Here is a 6,112-nt window from a genome sequence, read left to right as displayed (position 1 = left end):
CCTAGTTAATTAGTTAAAGTCATGAGTCAAACTTGCATTTTCCATTGATTCCTTGTGGAGACGACCTTACTTACCCATAATAGTTATAGGTATTTAAGATTACTAGTAAGTACCCGCGCGATGCGGCGGTGACGACAAAGATTTACAACACGATACTTGTTTAGTTAGTTAATTAACCCGGTCATGATATATCATATCGCCTTATTGATGTGGTCTATTTAAGTCGCAAGCATTACTTGTGAAATTTAGTAGCGAAATGATGCATGTATATTATTTGACCTAATAAATTAAAATTTTGTATGACCTTTATTTAAAATATATACATACAGTGAGTATAAAAATATGCTAAACTCAATTGCACAACAATTTCACTCTACTTTCTGCACTACCGCGGTTTGTTTTTCTACAAATTTGGAAGCTTGAATAGCATTGCTACTTTTTTAACAGCGACACTTAAAAGCATGTTTTAACAACTTCCGTAAATTATGAAATCTCAGACTACTTTACTTATTTATATATCATACTTTATTTTGGATACGTCATGTAAAATCCTAACAAGCCCAAACCATGAAAATCAAACCGCAACCAAACCATTATTAATGAGATTTGGTTTGGTTTAAAAATTCGACAGTTTGGATCACAAGACATCATAAAATGGTGGCAAATGGAACCCTATGGTAAAATAATATACAGAAAATGTTAAAATTATTTATTCAAAAATGTAAATGTAAACATACCACAAGACATCATAAAATGAGTAAATATAAACAGAACAATTATCCTAATGAATCATGCACTTATGACTTCTGTCCATATGATTCTTTAACAATGGCATAAAAATAGGCATCATATAAGTTTGATTTTGAGGCTACCAACACAGCTTGAAACAAGCACAGAATTGGTTCTCATAGCTTTCTCTTATTCCTCTGTCGTTCTTTTTGTACCACTATTCGCTTCACCTGCAGAGAGAGAGAGAGAGATCATGTTAAGAAGAGAGTTGTGAACACATGTCACTTTCATTCATTTACGTCCGTATATCCGTTCATCTAAGTATGTTTTTTCCAGTTTCGTTGCAGATTCTTTTTCCGGTTTTCGTTTTCAGTTTGGTTTTGATTTTTTTTGCTTTTTTGTTTTTTTTTAGTTTCAGTGTTCTCGGGTTGTTTATGTTAGTTTTTAATTTCGTTTTGCTTCAACTTTTTTGGTTTCGGTTTTTAGTTTATGAGTTGGCCATCTATGCGATGATCAAGTCATCAAGAATGTTTATAAAGTACTGCAGATCCCCAGCCATGGTTTAATTTTATACCTCTAGCCAAAAACCATGGCCATGTGCAATTAGAGAAAGCACTTGCATGTTCTTTTCCATATAGATTCCCTTTTTTTAATTTTGAAATGTTTGATATATTGATGATGGTATTTAGATAGCCCTACTTGCGGTGCGCACATATGATGTATATATGTGTGAACCCTCGGGTGGGCAAAAGTGAAATTGCACTAATTTTGACGTTATTTTACTAATCTCGTGAAAATAACGTTAAAAGTGACGGACGGTTAATCAGGCATCATGTAGTGGCGTTGATAGCCGAAAGACAAGGGTACATGCACCGATCAGCCGGTGTCCCGATGATTGAGCGCTATGTGTCTTATGTCCAAGGCTTGATGCAAAACTACTATCGAGCCGGGGGTCTCACCGGAAGCAGCCTCTCTATCCTTATGGGGTAGATGTAAGGCTGTCTACATCTTACCCTCCTCAGACCCTACAATAGCTTTGCTATTGGTGGGATATACTGAGTACGATGATGATGATGATGATGATGATGATGGTATTTAGACTTTAAATTAGACTTTCTTTTTGAACAGCAAAATTGAAAGAACGTAAATGAAAACAAACACTTTTAAGAAAACCCATCCGTTTAAGTGTTTGTATTCGTTCGGTTAAAGTTCAACGAACGAACATGTTCAATTCATAGTTATAAAATGTGACAGGCGCACAAAAGGCGAACTTGCCTGTCCTTGGCGCTAGGCGCAAAAAAGGTGTGGCCTGAGACAAAAAAACGCACTTAAATAAAAAAATTCACAAACAAAATTTATATAGGCAAACACTACTTTATTCAAATACCAAAACGATTCAAAATCATATTCATCAACCATAGTTTTTAAAACCATATGAAAATCCAAAAAAACCAAATTGTTCATGATAAAAAAAACCTGCATATTAATAATCTAATAATCTTAAAAAAATCTGCATATTAATAATCTAATAATCTAAAACAAAAATGAATATTATTAATCTAATAATTTAAAACAAAAATTAAAACAAAACTGCATATTATTAATCTAATAATCTAAAAAAAAACAAAAAAACAACCTGCATATTAATAATTTAATAATCTTAATAAAAACTGCATATTAATAATCTAATAATAATATAGACTGCCGATTTTATTCCTGATTTGTCGTCTGATTCAACGTGGGCGGTATTCTGTCGCTTCGCCCAGAAACATCGCTTAGGCGCAGGGGCGATGTGCCTGTGACAACTATGGTTCAATTGTTTAACAAACACACAAGATCAAGAAAATTTATTTGTTTAACCATTCATGTCTGTTCATTTGTTTGTTAAAATTAAACGAATGTACACAAACAAGCCCCGTTCATGTTCATTCGATTGGTTTACATGACTAAATTTGACCTACTTGTAAATGTACCTTGGCATATGCGCGTATAGTCTTGTTTCCTGAACTTCTTCAATATTGTTTCCTGAACCTTTGCAGTACAACCATATCCCAAGTTTGACCAACGCTTTTGTCTGCAAACATAAGTTATCTTTAACATAATATTTAGAAAACGAGATCGCGCGATTATCATTAATTGCATTTGACGTTTACAATTTCATTGAGTTTCTTTTAACATTTGGTGACATATATAGTGTAAAAAATTTTAAGAACAGTAATTAAATATTAAAACTAACCTCTTTATCTTCGTGTTCTTGTTATGCTTCAACCAAGTAGGAAGAAACTTCGGATGCAACTACAAAAGATGAAAATATATCAGGTTTCATGACTAAATAATGGGCTCTGGACATGATCAGATGTTCATTATTCAGATTGGACTGAAATAACACAAAATGTGCATTACTAAAATTAATATAAAAATCTATCTACCTTGATAACGTTGTTACCTCCAATATTCTCCCCTTGAAGTTCTAAGCGCCCCCCCCCCCCCCCTCTTTGTAATTAATCTGTCATTTCCTCATTTGAATTGTTCCCAGTTTGCGTTCTACTCTTTCTGAAAAATCTTTTTTTTCCCAAACCATCAACTTCTTATACATCAGCAATTATGTTTAAGCAAACAAATAATCCTAAAATGTGACACATTCATCAATATAAGTCAGAAAAAAATCAAATACAAAAAATATAGTAAAAAATAAATACATTCAATCCAAATCGTACAAGGCTACCAAAAAAACACAATATTACCAACTACCTGCAACTTTATTTTGGTCAATTTCATCAACAATGTTGGAGATTTTTATCGACACTTTCCACAAAATACCCGCACTATCGTTTGAACTAATAAACTTTCAACTAAACCGAAACAAATAAACTTTCATCACAAACTATAGCAAGTTCATATTTATAACCTCGTAGTCAACTTATTGAATGTAAGCATAACTCGAGTCAACCGAAGAGAAAGATAGCCCAATTATCTAAAAATGGAAAAGAAAACTGATAAATTGTATTTAAAAATTATATTATTCATAAATATCGTTAAAAATGAACAAGTTGACCTCGTATATAAGTTGAGCCCAAGCCAGGGTCACAAAATTACTTGGCAGCCTATGATAACAGCTAACTTATTAGTAATAAGGAACTTCCGTTTCCACTATATAAGTCTTGTACAAAGTCTACTGAAGTAGGGTGCCACAATCTATAATGAAATGTAATTTTGAATTTTAAATGACATAAATCCTATTTTAAAAATAAATAAACCTCATAGTAACAAAAAGAAAAGCCAAGACAAATTGATCATATATATTAATACTTTTTCCAAAGCTATGTGCCACAGCAGTCTTAAAACATTTGTATGAAACTTTAATCAAAGAAAAAAAAATAACCTTACAATTTCATCAAATTTGTACCGTTGACCATTGACTTAGGCTGAAGCAAAGTCCGGCTCACCCAGCTTCTTCACCTCCAAAATCCCGAGGTGATACCAAAAGTGTAAGCTTTTCAACATCTGAAAAGTTATTGAGAACATGTGTAGTTGAAATCAAAAGTGTAAGAAATCCAAAAATATTTTGAGCAGAAAGTCAAAATTGGTAGCTTTACAATCACTGTCCATTTTGGAAACAATAAGGTGTCCATACGAGACAACATCACTACCTGAAAAATATGGAACACATAGAACAACAATAAATAAATAAACTAACTATGTTTGACATAAGTAACATTAAAATTAGAACTAAAGAATTAAAAATATGTTGATTCATAATAAAGATACCTTAATTGTGAATTGGGCAAACGCACTCTCGATTTCTTTCAATAGCAAAGAGGGCATCGATTCACAATTGCAGAGTCCACAACCTACAAACTAATAATGTCCATATCTATTAAAATTACACAAACTTGAGAGTATCATCAGGATAATTGTGTAGCATTAAGATCATATCAAAGGTTACCTGAGTTTGTTCAAGTATAAGAAGAATATGTTTTCATATGTTGACCAAAGAATCATTCAAAGAAACCTATCAAACAAAAGAGAAAATATTGGAAAAAAAATGATGGTAAATTGGCCTCAAAGTAACCCTGAAAACAACCATTGAAGGGAGGTCTACTTTACGACCAGCTGATATTCTTGTGTTCGGGTGGGCAGGGGGGAAACACGCCTGTGTGGATCTTACAGGAGTGTCTCCTCTTGTTGGGCTCAGGGACCGTGGGTTTGTTGTGGGTCAGGCTGCGTTGAAGGCTGAATCGGGCAAAGTTGTTAAACACGAGAAAGCTTGCTTAGATAATCAACATATCTTTCTATCATTTGCCTTTGATACATTTGGTTTTCTGGCTCCGGAGACTGTGAAATTTTTGAGTAGGGTTCAGCGCGTCATACACGGAACCTCTTCAACTTCTAGGTCTCAAAGCTTCGTTTTTAGCAGGATTGGCTTTGCTGTTCAAAAGGGGGTTGCGGCGCAGCTTTTTGCCCGTTTGCCTGCCACTTTATTGTAATTGTTTTATAGTAAATTATATAAAACAACCATACACTCGTTATCAAGCATTTAAACAACCGAATAGTCGATTAGGGTTTAGAGGTTTACCTTATCTGCCTTGATCTGCCCAGAAAATTTTCCGATCTGTTTCGAAACCGTTATTTCATCGGCTGTGAGACGATGGTGCTCGAATAAACTTCATGGATGCGATTTAAGGTGGAAATCGCTCAAGATGCTTAGGGTTTTATGTAGCGTTAATCTTTCTCTCTCCGAACTCTTGTCTGTATGTTTGTGTGGAATTAGGTTTTGAAATTTGAATTTTGGATGTTTGGCTTGTTTTCAACCAGGGTGAATCAGGTGCTAAAACAACTTGTATCTCTTAATTTTAAGAGTCTTTTGGTAAATTACCATCTTACTCTTCCTATATGTATTATAAAATAGTATACATAATTAATTTTTTTTATTAGAGCACGACATCTAAAGCACCATGTTCTTCTTACGGTTTGAGCATTTCTTTTTTATGTGACAGACATTTGCTCCAAAAACGTCCAATCATCTTGCTCATTTGTAATTGACATCAAAACCTACTCATCCTCCGTATTCAATCCCTCATGAAAAGAATTCAATAATTCCCAAAGAGCAATACCATGATGAGAATAATTTTTGATCTTCATGTTAAACCATTCAAATGCATCTTGAAACAGCTCACCCGATTTTTGTTGAAAAGTTCCCAAACTCCTTCTTGCACCATTAGTCTTTTGAGCCATGAAAAACTCTTCCAAAAACCTTTGTTGCATCTCGGCCCAAGTATAAATCGACGCGGAAGGTAATGTGTAAAACCATCTTTTCGTCTTATCTTCAAAAAAAATTGAAAAAAGACCAACTTGATATCATCTGAAGAAAAACCTTGACCCC

General features: G+C 33.8%; 1 long non-coding RNA gene across 3 annotated transcripts; it reads right to left on the bottom strand.

Moving 5' to 3' along the window:
* Nucleotides 1-3,348: 3,348 nt before the first annotated feature.
* LOC143588633 (uncharacterized) lies at nt 3,349-5,371 on the bottom strand. Of its 3 annotated transcripts, none has more exons than XR_013145160.1 (5): nt 5,306-5,371; nt 4,498-4,741; nt 4,326-4,379; nt 4,117-4,233; nt 3,349-3,924 (listed from the first exon to the last, which is right to left on the bottom strand). It is a non-coding gene; the product is annotated as an uncharacterized LOC143588633 (long non-coding RNA). The 3 variants fall into 3 exon arrangements; XR_013145155.1 differs by having other exon boundaries at nt 3,349-4,233; nt 4,498-4,587; nt 4,676-4,741; XR_013145145.1 differs by having other exon boundaries at nt 3,349-4,233.
* Nucleotides 5,372-6,112: the final 741 nt, after the last annotated feature.

This window comes from Bidens hawaiensis, unplaced genomic scaffold (genome assembly GCF_021521415.1).
Source record: "Bidens hawaiensis isolate Kalapana, Puna unplaced genomic scaffold, B.hawaiensis_p1.1 tig00000190_1, whole genome shotgun sequence".
Classification (NCBI taxonomy): Eukaryota; Viridiplantae; Streptophyta; class Magnoliopsida; order Asterales; family Asteraceae; genus Bidens; species Bidens hawaiensis.
This window is presented reverse-complemented; position numbering and strand designations above follow the sequence as displayed.